At 42.3% G+C, this 17,205-nt stretch overlaps 1 long non-coding RNA gene across 1 annotated transcript; it reads right to left on the reverse strand.

Annotated features, from left to right (window-relative positions):
• Positions 1-675: 675 nt before the first annotated feature.
• On the reverse strand, positions 676-16,774 carry LOC137277168 (uncharacterized). The gene is made up of 2 exons (XR_010956609.1): positions 16,487-16,774; positions 676-2,704 (listed from the first exon to the last, which is right to left on the reverse strand). It is a non-coding gene; the product is annotated as an uncharacterized lncRNA (long non-coding RNA).
• Between the last annotated feature and the right edge of the window lie 431 nt (positions 16,775-17,205).

The raw sequence follows: 17,205 nt of genomic DNA on the forward strand, positions 1-17,205 counted from the left end.
ACAATCCAGTGACCAACAACATGAGCATCGATCTGCGCAATTGGGAACCGATGAGATGTGTCAACCAAGTCAGCGAGCCTGACCACCCGATCTTGTCAGTCGCATCTTACGACACGCTTAGTCGCCTTTTGTGGCAAGCATGGGTTGCTGAAGGCTTATTCTACCCCGGGACCTTCACGGGTTGATTTTGCATGACATTGCTTATAGCATAACAATTTCACTGTTGGGAGTGAGGTGGGGGTCAATATGATACTACTTACAATATTATTGTCACTTCGACCACAAACTCGCTTCCGAGAGAGAAATCGAAATTTTACAAGTTGTGTCATGCAAAATCCTTTGGTCATCAATCATGTACAACAACTAGTAAGCAGTTTTTTAGCTTCTTCTTTAACTCGATGAAAACAAATCTACACAGCATCTTCTATCTTGGAACCACCCGATTTAGTACGTCCTTCCCACTGTCGATAATTGAAAAGCACATGCAAATCAATGCATTTAGTCAGCCTGAACAGTTGTCACACGTAAATAATAATTATTTAATCATTTTGTTTTGAGTATATTTATACACTATCGATAAACATTCGACCAGAGCGGAAGTCCGCCAGTAGATATTTTTGCACGCTCTGCGCATGCGCACAGCTAGTCTACACTTACTATGAAACCAACGAATGGTTAAAAGAGTACACAAAATGTGAGTTTATTCGTTCTTTATCGGACATTCCGTGGGTGATTTACACTCAACAACAGAATGCCAACATTCGGAGTAATAAATAAGCAGTGGATATTGTTGGATCTCACAAAACGCTTCTCAGAATTAGACTGTGTATTACCGGGCCTGCCTGTCATTATGTAGTTCTTGTCCAGTATTTAGCAAAGTTACCCGTACTGCGTATCTCGGACGTGAATCCTCCGTTGAGCTCATCAAGTGCACATCTCTTTGACAACAGCACTGACGTGAAACGTCGACACGGGGACGTTTACACAACATCTGTTCGGGGCGTCCATTGCCTGAAGGACAATATTTCTCGTACAGATTAGAGTTTGGTTTCACCCTGATCACTGCGCAGCCGTCCGTCAGTTTCGGGCTAACAGTTTGCTGCAGTTCTGTCTCTGAGCTGTCACATCCGCATGGCGAATTTTCAAGCGCCCCCTATGAGCGAACGGGGCCAAAGGGAGAGAATGCACGTTATTTCAAAGAATGGAACTAGCGTCCGCGTTTGTTACATCATGTCAGGATAAATGTCATGTTTCTGAATGAATTTGTTTGTAGAAATCAGAAACAAACCCGGGTTATGGAAACACTATTTTGGGATCTTCAGACAAAAATGTTTGTATATCTTGTTTGTAATTCAAATATTTCACTTGGAAAATCGCTGTTTTGCTTGCCTTGAGTAAACGTATTTACAATATCTCTAATCGCTTTAAATGTTTAGCATTTGAAAATATAATCATAACAAATAAAAAAATCCCTTTTCCTCGAATCATCTTGTTTAGAGCCATAACCCACATTTATCTATGTCGAGTCTGTTTACATGAATACAGCACTGCATATATGAGCATGTCCATTCAACATAATAAAGTCTCTACACAGTATCTTGTCATGGTGAGATTTATACATTTGTCGAAAACGTTTCATCCCCACTACGACTGATACAACTGTCAATTACATAGTTGACTTGAATTGTATCCCCACTGCTCAGTTCAATGCTCATGATGCTAATCACTGGAGTGTCTGGTCCAGATTCCACTTTTTACAGAGAGTGAGTGAGTTTAGTTTTACGCTGCTTGTGACAATATGCCAAAAATATCATGTCGGAGGGACACCAGAAATCGGCTTCATACAATGTACCCATACATGTGGGAAACGACCCTGGGTCTTTGGTGTGAGGCTTCAACAGCCTGGCTCTTCTACCGCCTCGACTTTTCACAGACCGTCACCATTTGCGGCGTTAACCAGCAAACAATTTAAACAAATTATATTGCTTTGAACCAAAGTATTTAATAAATCGTCACTTTAATATCACTTTAATGCTTGAGTATAAAATGTGGGGGTTCCATTATTGTAACTTTATTACGGTGAACAGTTTTCTGTTTTCAGTGCATACAGGACTCAGGCACTGCTTGTGCACAATCTGTTCTTCATCTGTTGAGTGTTCGAGACGCACGACCAGTGTCAGGTGTGTCACTTCCAGGATTGATCAAACATGGCCAACGCCTGTTACAATGCTTTGTAACAGATAAGATGCTTGTTAGAAAACACGTCATGTCATGTCTTGACCTGATCGGCAGATTCGTCCGTCAACATATCTCTTTAAGTACACTACATTAAATGTCACGGCGACCACAAGTAAGATTGGTTTATCCGCCGTGCGTTTGCACCTCTTGCATGAAGTTTGTTTGTCTGTTTACCGCTATTTCTCACCTCAGCGCGCAATATAGCAGACGTGCGCGAAAATCAACAGTCGAGGCCTTTGATGTTCCCGCCCTCGCCGCGTTTTCATCAACAGATAGCGCACCTGCAGTGACCGCTTGTTCCCAGGTGGGTCTGACACTTCGGAAAGACAAACATCGCTGACACATCCACGCAGTTCTCGTGCAGCTGCAGCGACGAGTTTGTCCTCGCGAGGTTGACGTTGGGTGCGACTGAGGCCGTGCGGCAATACGCCGTTGACATCATACAGGCTCCGTACTCTGGGCATTTCTGGAAATACACAAGAATATTCAGAGGTGTAATAAATTAATATTCTGCTGTATTCAGTAAGTTTGTGTTAATAAGATATTGTGTAATGAGTGGCGCTGAAGTGTTTTCGTCTTTTTCTTGGCAGTAAATGATTTGTGTTTAAGAATGTAGTTTTGGCTAAGGAATCTCGAAAGACTACAGTGTGGTGATACATCAGGTTATTTGTTGTTTAACACCGCGCCCAGCAATTTCCCAGCTATACGGACACAGTCTGTAAATAATCGGGCCTTCAGCGTCCAGTGATCAAAAGTAAGAGCATCAGTCTACGCAATTAGGTTACGATGACATGTGTCAACCAAATAGGGGAGCCTGATCAATCTTACGACAAGCAGAAGGTAGCTGAAGACCAGTGCTATCCCGGATCTTCACGGGCAGTCATGCAGTGGTACATCGGGTCCGTGGCCCTGTAAGAGGTTTCCCGGATAATGCAGCACAGTACTTCAGACGTCACAGTACAGTATGTCAGATGCCACAGAACAATACGTCAAATGCTACAATTTAGTACGTCAGACACCTGTGAGGGTCCCGGGGTAGAACAAGCCTTCAGCAACCAGTGTTTGCCATAATAGGCGACTGTGCTTGTCGTAAGAGGCGACTAACGGGATCGGGTGGTCAGGTTCGCTGAGTTGGTTGAGATATGTCATCGGTTCCCAATTGCGCAGGTCGATGCTCATGCTGTTGACTAGTTTGAAATATACCTAGAAGTAGTTGGCTGGCACCCTGAATGTGGCATCAACGAAGTGCAATACAGAAAAAGTAAAATGTGAGTTAAAAGGTCGCATCACCTTTATTTCAGTCATAGCGACGATCCACAAGAAAGTCACACAAATATACATGTCCGTTAAACATGCCACATAGCAAAGCAATAGTAAAGTAGCTTTCAAACCCTGGTTATCTGCTGATAATACTGATAACCACTTATGACAGTGAGTCTCTAAATAAACCACCTTTCCTATAATGTGCTCAGCGCAACAACTTATTGTTTTGTTTGACGAAATACTCTATAACCGCCTGGAATGTGCGTGACTATATAACAGAACTACCTCAGAACAAATATCATGGGAGTCCAGGAGCAGATGAAGCTAGGCGTTACATCGACACAAAACTATGGTTTACAAGTGATACCAAGACGGTCTGTGATCCTACTGGCCAGAAAAACTGTGTGAATTTCTTACAAATAAATACTTGGACAGTCCTCCAAGAGTTATTGATTTTAACTCGTGTACAAGCTTGGATTCACCTTTTCGGTCGTTCAACACTTTATTTAGTGTATGAGTGTTAAAATGTATAGGAACAAGAAGTCCGGTCCAAACATTGTTCCAGAGGGATTTAATCCCGTCTCGGAAGTCGTCAACACCTGAAACCTGAAACAAAACTATTGTTCTGCTCAGGTGAGTTGTTTACGATGAAGGTTTCAAATCAATTTTGAATCATTTCAGTGTAATGATATTTTATATTGAAGACAACTGAGTATAGTTTATATGATTGGGTTTTGTCTGGAAAGCGACATTAGTTCATATTTTCAAAAGTAGTCAGATAAGACAATATGTGAAAATGATTAAAGGAACGTGATAATTTGGTTCTTTCTCTGTGAAATAAAGGTATTTGCTACACATTAATTTCTTCAAACGAAATTCCAAAAGGGGGTTCCGTTCCATGCTGCAGAAATATAAAATAATTTCGTGAAAATGGGTTTGTGTAAGAGCGAAAATGATGTAACACTAAAAGTTTTCAGCCTTGTGTAGGACCACAGCTTTGATGTGAGCTAGCCTAACACCTCACTATATGTTTATTCAAAGAGAAGGAGCCTCCAGTGTTTACCGTAGAGGTGCGAATGACCTTCCGCCAAGCTGTTTATTTGTTTACATGGAAACGAGTGCCTCGCAAAGACTGGTGGACTCACGTTCGTTTGTCAAAATACGAAGCGGTTCTCGCGCGGAAGTCAGGACGCAGGGCTAAACTTGGAGGTATGGATGGCGCCAGATTTGCCGGCATTCGGAGCAGGAGACTTGAGAAACGCTCTGACTTCATAAACACAGAATTTCCCAGCATGCTTGTGTCACAATTAACCTTTAGCCTCCTGTTGGTAACAGTTTCAGCCTGCTTGCCTTAGCCTCTGGTCGACTTAGGTGATTATCACTATACGCGAGAGCCCCATGCCCTGCAACGGAGACGGGGTCCCTTCTTTCACCGTATATCATGATTATTGTTGGCTGAAGCGAATGTGTGCGGACCCACTGTTGTACCCATTGTTAAAACGATCCGGGGATGTTATTTACCAGTGATAAGGGGCTGCCAAGACATACCGTTGCTTAGTCAGAAAAATACATAATTGACAAATTACCGGATTGTTTAAAATGGGCAGTATTTAGTCGAGCGGGTTACTACCTTTGGTTAAACCAGAGACCATATAATATTATATGGTCTCTGGTTAAACGCGGCTATCTGTGGACAGTATTTTTGTCAAATCACCGCGTGTGGAAGGACGGTATACTGTGCTGCCACAGAAAGGTTTATAAGCGGGTTACACATGGTTATCGGATACTCCTGTGATAAAGGGATTGCCAGGCGACTATGTTTGTCGTCAGATTCAACTAAGGGGATCGACTGGTCAGGCTCGCTGACCTAGTTGACACATGTCATCAGTTGCCAATTGTGCAGATCGATGCTCATGCTGTTAATCACTTGATTAACTGGTCCAAACACGATTATCTACGGACCGCCGTTGTATGCGTGTCCGCATGTTGTCCGCTCCACACCCGTGTTCATGGATTGCCTGCTCCACACCCGTGTTCGTGGATTGTCCGCTATACACCCGTGATCGTGGAGTGTCCGCTCCACACCCGTGTTCGTGAATTGTCCGCTCCACACCCGTGTTCGTGAATTGTTCCCTCAACACCCGTGTTCGTGGATTGTCCGCTCCACACCCGTGTTCCTGGATTGTCCGTTCCACACCCGTGCTCGTGGATTGTCCGCACCATATCCATGTTTGTGGATTATCCGTTCCATACCCGTATTCCTGGTTTGTCCGCTCCACACCCGTGTTCGTGGATTGTCCGTTCCACGCCTGTGTTCCTGGATTGTCCGCGCCATACACATGTTGGTGGATTGTCCGCTCCACATTCGTGTTCCTGGATTGTCCGTTCCATATCCATACTTGGTGCTTGATAATACTGGAGGTGTGTAGCGATTAAACTTGTGTAAAACAATTTGACTGCATTTCCTCAACATGCTGCCACTTATGCGGGATAGGGGCGGTGGGGCACAAGTGTCACCACCAAGTGATATTACTCCCAAAAAGTACACTCACTACCCGAGTTAGTTTGATGTACTTCACAGTTTTTATTAAACTCGATTTGGTCAGCTGGGTCACCACCACCCGATAATGTTTGTTTCTGCTGACAACCTGGCGATCCATACCGTTAACATTTCTTATTTCCTTTACCGTCATAGTGATGGAATATTGCTAAAAGCGGTGTTATGTTGTGGATGGTACACACTCCTCTCATTTACCGTCAGATGGGATGTGGCACGTGCATAGTCCCGAATTCGCTCTAATCATCATAACAATAACAATGATAAAGCGGTTCCAGATCAGAGAAAAAGTCCATGATCATCTTACTAAATCGACATTGCCTAACTGGAAAGGAAATAAATCCTGTTCGTTTTTCGTGGATTTCAAACATGTGTCTGCAGACTTGCAGCGATCGTGTTTTCCATCAGCGGTCTGTGCACTCGGAGCGACATTGTAAATATCGCCTCTCATTCTGCTTCTTTGAATTAAAATCAATTATTGAATCGTATATCAAATATTAAATTGTCGTAAAATCGACTTGAGGGGAACGCGTCGAATTTTACACCGGTTTGGGCGAAACGCTAAGGGCAAAAGTTGGACTATCGGAAACGGAACAGGATCGGCAGAGGAACAAATTATCACTAACGCGAGTCGAAATGGCGAGAGAGGGGTAACAGGGGCTCGGTTGGCGCCATGCGCATAGTGAGATGCTGGAAACATGGCGGTCCTGTCTGATCAGTAGCATTATTTCTGAATCAGCGGGGACCGGAAGTGAGTTTTTTTTGTTGAGCGGATATCCCAGTGGCACCCCGAAAATTCATACAGTTACACGGTTTACTTACCAAGTTCTACAGTGAATCCCAATCCCACTTCTAACGATCACTTTCAACACTTCTTAATGCGGTGGCATTCTTTAGGACACTCCGTGTACTTCCGGAAAAGTTGGGGAACATTTTGTATGATAAACGGAGATGTTTTCATATCGAACTAGAGGTCCGTGCACATCAACTTTAGGAAGTGCAGCTCTAGACATATATATGCTCAGCCTTCATCAGAGATTGGTTTTTGGTGTTCAAAACGGTGCCAGCTATGTATACATTAGCTATATCATAGAAAGATGCACACGTGAACAACCTTTGCGTGTATGTTGTAAAACAGGCGATACATATACGTGATGTAGCAGGTGACATAACACATGAGGAAACAAACAAACTAGCACCGATGTCATACACGTGGAGTCGTATGTTGTAAAACAGGCGATACATATACGTGATGTAGCAGGTGACATAACACATGAGGAAACAAACAAACTAGCACCGATGTCATACACGTGGAGTCGTATGTTGTAAAACAGGCGATACATATACGTGATGTAGCAGGTGACATAACACATGAGGAAACAAACAAACTAGCACCGATGTCATACACGTGGAGTCGTATGTTGTAAAACAGGCGATACATATACGTGATGTAGCAGGTGACATAACACATGAGGAAACAAACAAACTAGCACCGATGTCATACACGTGGAGTCGGTAGGGGAGTTGAGGTTTTAGGTGTTCCCCGACTAAAAGGAGGTGTCGTCACATAACTAGATGGTCGTGGTATAATGCAACAACACAGACGTGGCATAACACAAGCCACAGGTACAATACCTCTAGATGGAGGTGACGTAGCCAATAAGACGGAGGTAGTATAATACAACAAAATGGGGGTGATATAGCACAAGAAGACGGAGTTGTTATAATACAAAAAGATGGGGGTGATATAGCACAAGAAGACGGAGGTGGTATAATAAAACGAAATGGGGGTGATGTAGCACAAGGGGGAGGTTGTATGGCACAAGACGGATGTGATATAACATACAACGGTTGTGATATAGCACAAGACAGATATGGTATAATACAACAAGACAGATGTGATGCAGCAAAAGACAGAGGTGGTATACAATGTATACACTACAACAAGATGAATGTGATATAGTACAAAACGGGTATGGTTTAGCACAGAAAAACGAATGTGACAGAGCAGAACAAGACGGGTAGTTTAGCAGAAGACGGATGTTGTAGTACTACAAGACAGGTGGTATAACACAACAAGATGTATGTAGTATATCACAACAGGGCGGAGAGTAAACTTTCAAATTGGAGCAATAGGTTAAAACGACAATGCAGAAACAGTTTGGAAATCAATACAAATTACTGAAAGACATTTACTATGACAGTGGACAATTACAACTGCAGTTTGCAGTACAGGGGCGGTGGCAATAAGAATTAAGACAGTGATAATAATATTCTCCTCGCAGCAACACAGGCCAAAGCTCTGAGAACAGACCGAAACAGAACAGCGGGGTTGAAAACATGATCATCTGGGTTTGTTGAAATCTCAGGTGACAGAGGCTATCACGTGACCACATCTGCGGGTATGACATCCTGTGAAAAACGTGGGGCATATTTTGCACAGATATGATTTGGGAATCAAACTGTATGATTGTGTTAGAAAACATTCAGGAAGTGTTATGCGTTCCGGGCAACACACCAATTCCGTGGAAGTGGTTTTCATGACATGCACGTGAACGTGGTTGGGGTAAAATTCGAAATTTACAGTAAAACGTGCCAGGGTGTTGCTGAACATTTCAATGATAAACACCAGACCGACAAGAAGCGTCTGCCTCGTCACGGACGCCTTCGTGCATTTTGGCAAGTGGGACGTTGGAACAAGTAGCAGATTACAATCACGATATTGGCAGAAAACAACGTTGATGACAGACGTTGATGATGTCTGTCAAGGGCGACTACTGGCGTACAAGATCGTTTCCTCAGAACGAGTGGGGTTCGATACTGTGGACGGAGGGCCTCCCACATACAGTCACGGGCTCATACAACCACAGGTGTCAGAGTAAGCATAAATAAACGATTCATAATCAGCTACACAGAAGGACGCTACATGCCCGGCGTCCACGTGTTATGCCACGTGTGTCTGACCGTCGTAGTACTGGATGACATTCTTGGATTATCGGCGCTGTGCAAACGTTATGTTTTCGGATAATTCAAAATTTTCACTTTGAATTTCCTTCACGGCACAACAGAGAGTGGCATAGAGAGAATGAGCGTTGTCATGCCGTTGGAATCACCGTAACGGGACGGGAACCCTTAACATGTTATTATAGACACGTTTCTGGGCACTGCTACAGTGACAGCATCCTGGTCATCGACGTCGTGTTTTGTTTCAGTCTGACAAGACAAAATCACACCGGGGTCGTACTGCTACTGACAGTATGACAAGCATAACCGCACCACCCCCGCTAGCACATACGAATCAAGAATACCCCTTAAACAGGGTACGTCACTATCAACAAGCACAGACCACTCTCAGCGAACTTGGTCGGTGAAGATCCTGGGTGGAATAGGTCTTCAGCAACACATGCTTACCACAAAAGGCTTGTCGCAAGAGGCGACTAACGGGGATGTTCAGGTTGCGCAGATCGATGCTCATGCTGTTGACCACAGGATTGTTTGGTCCAGATTCGATTATTTACAGGCCGCCGCTATATAGCTGGGCTATTGCTGAGTGCGGCGTTAAACTAGACTCACTGCCTTAACGAACTTTGCGTTGTCCTGCGGGTAGTATAGTATGGAATCAACAAAGCTGTCACAATTACTAGGAAGCCTCGTCGATTTCGGATTGTATTGGGAATAGAGGCAGACTAATATCAATACTTGGGTTAATATTTACTTGATCACATAATATTTCAGCCACATATTCATGAAAATGTTTCATACATTAAAAAGGAACACATTTTAAACCAAAGAAACCTTTCGTCAAGGACCGATATTAACGAGTTTGACTTTTCATGGTAGATGACGTAATACATATTGGTCAATCATCTAAGTAAATCTAAAGTCTTCTTTTGGGCAACGACTAATGTAAATTCCAGTTAGGTGTTCCTGTTACACTTTCAAACTATCTATTCCATTAAAGAAATAAGTGTCAATAGTTGGGACACAAGATATTTAATATACCTTTCTTCGGTAGTATACTTTGTATAAAAGTTCCATACAATGAGAATGAGTCTCAATATTTCAATATTTCACTCGACTCCCAAAGCATCTAAGTATAGCACACAAAGTTGTGAACTTTTTATGAATACTAACAGAAACAGTGTAATAGAATTAAAACAAAAACAAAGTTTACACATTTATATAGGTGACACAACATTTTCCATGAAAAATCTTTCCTGATATGTCAACAAACTTGTAATGTTGAGTACTAAGGTAAAACCTCCAGTGTTGGACAGATGGATATTTCTGTCAACCTCCAAGCCCCTGTATGTTTTGAGTATGGTAATAATTGCTAAGACTACAATTAGTTTTTATGACACAAGAAATCAGGGTTGTCACTCACTGAGTTTCGCGGTCACCCTTGTGTCTCCATCTGGTGGTTAGTGTCGCGAACAACGGGGATTACGAGACAAGATTTGTCAATATATCATCAGCTCTAAGGACAGCCTAAGTAGGTAAGGAAGGAGGAGCAGTTTATATACATGGACAGACCAATGCTGTCATAGCTGAAGAAATGTTCCTAATATGTCTTGCTTTAACCCTGTCAGAGCTTGGCACAGATGCATGGACTGTGTAACATCTTTCGCTCTCGCCCGCTGAAACAGAATCACGAAATATCTTAATCAACGAAGAGACCACATTGGTTCTAAAACTTTGCCAGTGAATCTAAATCATTTCGCTCTTAACAGTACTCTTTACAATCATTACAAAAAATGCAAATTGCGATTTCAAAAAAAAAAACCATACCCGTTCTGTCAGGAATAAACGTCCCTGCGTTTAGATCACGTGTCCCAATCCGGGTACTGCTAGTGACAGTATTTGCACGCAAGAGCAGTGTACGTTCATTGCCAGCACGAACCCAAAGAAGAACCCGTGTGCACATGTTGTGTCGTTTAAAGCGCAAAATCATGGAAAGAGACAATTCAAAGCCTTTGAGAACTATTATATAAACAGTTACAATTGCCAAATGTAGTTTTGCGGTACGTTTGTTTTTCAATACTATTCATATCATTCATGGTTATGAAGCTGAACTTAATTATTACACAAAAGGACAAATTACTTCTTCCACGCAGCACTGTGACGTTTGACTGACGAGAACCACGAGATACGTTTTACCGTCACTCGACCTTGTGTGGGCTCTATCCACAAGTGGGGTTAAAATACTGGAAAATTATTGTCCTCCTGTGCGGGTACGTAAGTCCCAAAACATTCCAAATAAATTAAAACTTTTAAATCGCAGCATATTTATCTCTTTTAAATCTACGACTAACTGTGTCTAAATTGCTAACAGCTGAATAGATGGTTTAAAACTAGGGTGGATTCAGGAAGTAAAAGTACTGCAAGTCTCCATGGTCCATAGTATAGTGCCCTACCTTCAGTTGTAGGTCATCTGTAGCCTGTTTTTAACGTGTCTGGTTATTTTTCGTTAATACGTTTCAGATTTAATTATTAGTTTTATATAGATATCTGGGATACACTAGTGGTTTTACTGATCTTCGTCAACAGCTTGATCGACAGTGTCATTATTAATTGTTCTTGTCACGACATGGCTGAAATATTGTCGATGATGCGATAAATATGAACTCACTCAGTCGACCATGTGAGTGGAAATCATCACGGTGAAAATCTCTCTGAAAATCTAGAATTATTTTCGTTAGAAAAGGAGCGCCCGTTCTTAAGATAAGATAAGATAAGATAAGATAAGAGGATATTTTATTGTATAACATTCCATTAAGAAACAGTGGCAAAATTCTATGAACTACAAATACAAACATAAAAGGTATAAAGATATAGGAATGCACTAGAATTTCTTTTTCTCCTGCGAAGAAGCTTCGGTTGGGTGGTTTCAGCGTTCACTCGTCTCGCCGAAGACCTGTTTTCGATTCCTGGCAAGGTTACATACCACAGTATTTTGCCAGTTGCCAAGCCTTCACTGCTGTGCTAAGGAGAGGCTGTGGTCTTTCCTCGGGTTCTGAATCTCTGGTTTCCCTGGGGCTCCTTTTAAATCAAAATGGGTTGTTTATTACCATCAGTATTGCGTATATTCAGAGACTAGGCATTAGTCTAACGATGAGGAGTCAAGTCTTGTCTGTAGGAAGGTCTGGAGGCACCAGAGCCATGTTAAAGTTATCTCATCTATACATTTCCTCGGCTGGTCACAGATAGGTGATGTTCAGCGGCAGTTGACGATGACGTCACCGACTAAACTCGTGCCTCGGGTGGGTACCGGTATATGACGGGTGGGTACCGGTATTCGTTATGAATCTTGGTGGATGGTCAGCCACTGCTCGACCTGTCCAGGGTATGGTCAGAGTGCTAGCAACGCGTCATGTGGTTGAAGAAGGGGTACGGCCGACGTGGTCAGTCGGGTAGTTCCAATCTGTAGCAGTTCTGTCCCTTCTCTCTTCCGTTGAGGGCCTGGTATAATAGTTGTGCTTGTATTTTGACGCTGGTGTCGCAGAATTAAATTACATTGCTTTGGTGTCCTGTAATATCGTGTGATCCATGATGATCCGGGTAAGAACTGATCTTCAGTAACCCATACTTGTCGTAAGAGGCGACTAATGGTCGGGTGGTCAGGCTCATTGACTTGGTTGACACGTGGCGCATCCTAACTGTGTAGATGAAACTCATGCCGTTGATCACAGAGTTGTCTGAATATTGATGTGTGCAGCAGCGTTAACAATAGCTACCAGCATAATGTCGGGTAGCTGGACCATTACGGTTGCACGGTTGAATTAGTTATGTTGCACTAGATCTTGTGACCAGAAAAAAAAAGTATTGGCTGTGTTCAGGTTATTAAAAATACATCATATTTTGACATTAAGAAAAATACAAAAAGACGGCAAGGTAACTTGTGGTAATTTCTTTCGTCAGCCAGTGTAGTTCAGGATCCATACACTTACCTGTACTTACGTTGTGATGGCGCACTTACACAGCATGTAAGTGCCTAGTAACGACAAGAAGATGATATTCCTAGATACACTGAAAGATGCACAAGGTATTTACTGACAGCAAACAGATGCGTCAGGATATCATAAATATGTTTATTTCTCCTAACGAAAAATAGGACTGTTTGGTGAAGTATGCACAACATGTGTTTAATATTTCAGACTGAATGGCACTCGCGGTACATATCCAGCCAACAATAAGCCCATCATCCGTCAAAGTTCGCATTAAAGCACGAGTGTTATAATTCCTCTGTCAAACAAGGACGGTTAAGACGTGCATCAGGCCGTCTGTTGAGCATAGTGTTGTCTTCTGTCACGTCCGCGCAGGGTGGGGCACAGTCACGTGACACTAATATGCGCGGAACGTGGGTATGGGAGAGGGTCAATTGTTTACAAATTGTAATGACATTTTACACCTTCACGTACATTAACAACTAGTCTCTGAAATGAACATATTTCACAGATAAAAGGTTAATTGAAAAAAGAAATAACAAAAAGGAGCCCTGAGACTTTCTTTATTTTCTGCTGAAGCTATGGAAATTTAGACTTGCCACATATTCTAAACTTGCGTAGACTTTCTTGGGTATATTTGCCTCAGGGTCTGTATGACAGACTAACCTTCGCGTATTATGTCATGAATATCATTTAAGAATTTTTATATTTCGTTGTCGTACAGAAACAGCGAATCAAAATAACGTAAGAAATATAACATACATACCTGGGAACTTGCGCTACCTACAACATTGAGTGGTTCAGACTTGACAAGAAATGGGGAACATTTCACATTTGTTCACCATGTCGGTGTGTTACGGTGTATACAGCGAAACTCTGTTTCTGAACAAGTGACAATTTATAAATAATATTCCCTGAGCTGAATGATTTAATCTGTTCCGTTCCTAACGAAATCAAACAATTGCAGCTTAGGGGATATCAAAGATATATCGTGACCTTGGGGTTGGTACAGTTTTTTTTCAACAAAGATCGTATATGCATGTATTTCTCAAAGTAGAATTTGCTAATGTTGTTGAGGAAGTATCACCAATGATGACGCTGTTGCAGAGAACGCCACTGAGTGCATCTATAATGCACGTGCAAGTCAGGAAGAGCCTCGACCAGGACCTGCTGTACATCCTCATGTTTCATGGGGAAGTCTCGAACATGTTTTGGAAGCTACACGGATGTGAGATAATAGTGTTTGAAAACCTTTCCTGAAGTGCGAGTTCACATAGTCTTAGATATATAAGATATATTGCATTTGATAAACACCGATAAGCGGGCGGATACAAGGACACATTAGACAGATCATGCTTATGACAGTGTGTCACCATTAAATGTGTGTACATCTCAGTAGGTAATTTGTACCTTTTCAAAAACACTTACATGTCTTCAGAAGGCACTTTGTCAGCATTTGACAGCCACTGATTATTTCCCGCCCTACGTGCATGCCTACAGTGACTCGACGAATAATGACTAGATCTATGGGCTTGCCGCAGTATCACTGAAAGGTCACATGCAACATAAAACACAACTTTGCAGATTCTTGTACCTTTCGGTATGCACTTACCGAAACAAATCATAAAAAAATGCCAATTCAACCTATAAAGTTGCAAACAAAAAGTGGGTTGCAAACAAACTACATTCATTTTTTTCGGATGACTGGATCTGAAGGAAACTGGTGCAAACTCTTGTCAGTTTCAAGTCCTGCTTTGTACTTGGGCGAATGACACATTCCAGCCACGCAGTAGTTTACCATCTCTACTGACATGATTTTTTATTGGAGCGAGCGCAAATTCAGAGAAAATGTATTTCCCAAACCCAACATCTCTATATACATTCTTCATGGATAACGACTTTTGTTTCGTGTATATGATTTTGTTTGACAACAGTATATGAATCCATACTGCAACGACGCATCAAGTACACAAAAAGAAGTTGTTATCCATAAAGAATCTTACTTTCTTGTGACTGGCTATACTTCTAAAATGCCCATCAAACAGATCATCTTTCTATACACACAATGAACCCTCAGCATATCAGCAAATGAAACAGCCAATCGGAAGCCGTCGTTACACTTGAGTGCATATCCACCCGCTATGACTGGGTTCGGTTTCCCGAGGGCTTCGTTTCGGGGGAAGTAAGCCCAAGTACAAAATATTGCACTTTTGAATCGCGATTGTACGCTTATAATTGTGTTTATTTGTTTTTTTTTAAAGCAGCAATGTATATTATATGTCATGAATAAGTGATAAATGTGTGTTAATTATGTTTGATGTTTTGGTTGCATGTGACCTTTAACGTTATGGGGTTCCACAAAGGAGAAGAAACAATCAAGCATGTGACCTTTAACGTTATGGGGTTCCACAAAGGAGAAGAAACAATCAAGCATGTGACCTTTAACGTTATGGGGTTCCACAAAGGAGAAGAAACAATCAAGCATGTGACCTTTAACGTTATGGGGTTCCACAAAGGAGAAGAAACAATCAAGCATGTGACCTTTAACGTTATGGGGTTCCACAAAGGAGAAGAAACAATCAAGCATGTAGAACTGGGCCTGTGTTCGAAATCATTTATTGTGGCTACTATCACTAATATCCACGTCACATTAAACAGAATTTTCCCCATTGCCCATATTGCATTGTCTATATATATTAGGGTGAAATGTCATTGTCTCGGGGGATGTGAGGTAGCCCTGTGGTTAAAGCGTCCGTTCGTCAAGCCGAAGACCCGGGTTCGATTTCACACGCGGGCACAATGTGTCCAGCCCATTTCTGGTGTCCCTCGCCGGGATATTGCTAAAACGGCTCAAAACCAAACTCACGCGACCATGGCCTGAACTGTACTTTTGACAATGTTCGGGCTGTTACAAATCGTGCCGATTTATTTCAAATGTTTAAGTGACACATTGTATACAGAAAGGAAGATGGGGTGCTGTACGTCACGTTCCGACTGCGACATTTGACCCCGAGATATCTACTGCGCATAATATGTGGTCGTCCTACCTATCTTCCGTTGGCGAGACGAGTTAATTAATATCGATAGACGTAATCCCTCGTATGTAGGGATCTGCATTCACGTGTGTGTGAATAGAAAGGGATTGCGCTTGTACGAGCGTGCATGCATGAGCGTACTTATGCGAACTACTGCAGGTGATATCATGCGAGTGTGTGTAGCTGTATTACATGGGTAGGTGAGTCGCGGTGTAACGTCTTTAGTTTCTTCTGACCCTGATGTGATACAAATAGCTTATTTTGGGGACAGAGAAGAAAATTGAAACGGGTGAAAAAACCTTTGTTCTGTCATAGACTAAATCATTTTCGACATGAATCGTAAGAAACAAATATTGATACCGAACTCTGGTGATCTCGATAAACTATTTGAAAATAAGAGATTACCATTCTCTTAAGGTGGTTTTTCTGGAATGAAAAGGAAAACTTACCTACCAACGTTGTCAGCCAAGTGCAGTCTCACAAGAAATCGAGATACAGATTCAAAGACGCTGCATTGGTCACCATAGCTGTATTCTCTTCGATTCATAATAGAATCGTACCATTTGAGACAACCATCGTTCGGGACAGAACGTTGCACGTCTGTGCACCAGCATCGTGTCTACAATATGGTCGAAAATATGCCGACTCTCAACTACCACCCATCAACACATAATACTGCGCAAATTACCCGTCGTGTATGTTGATGTCGTGCACGTAATGTGTATCACGTGACAAGTGGGACTTAAGGGTCGTTTTGCATGCTCCGTGATTGTTTTGTTATCTTTGAAGTGACATGTTTACAACGCACATGGGCGGAATCGTCCCACAATCTGCGCACGGTGACGACTCTGTGTTTTGCCCTGCAGAAAGAAGCTGAATATATTAGGTATGTTTGACAGAGCAAACAGTTCGGGGAGATGTTGGTGTCGTATTTTTTGTATACGCTTAAATAGAGTAAATGGAGTATAGTGCATTCACGTAAATGTGACTATGAGAATAGGCTCTGCTTATTGTATCCATTTGGAGAAACGAACCAGGCTATTGAGAGTTGTGAACAAGGGAGCGCACCAACCACTAAACACCGTACATTCCCAACACGCCTCGACAGAACCTATGGACCTGTGCTGTAAGGAACATCAGAGTGAGCAACGGTTTGTGTAGTGGCGGT

Source organism: Haliotis asinina, chromosome 3 (genome assembly GCF_037392515.1).
Source record: "Haliotis asinina isolate JCU_RB_2024 chromosome 3, JCU_Hal_asi_v2, whole genome shotgun sequence".
Lineage (NCBI taxonomy): Eukaryota > Metazoa > Mollusca > Gastropoda > Lepetellida > Haliotidae > Haliotis > Haliotis asinina.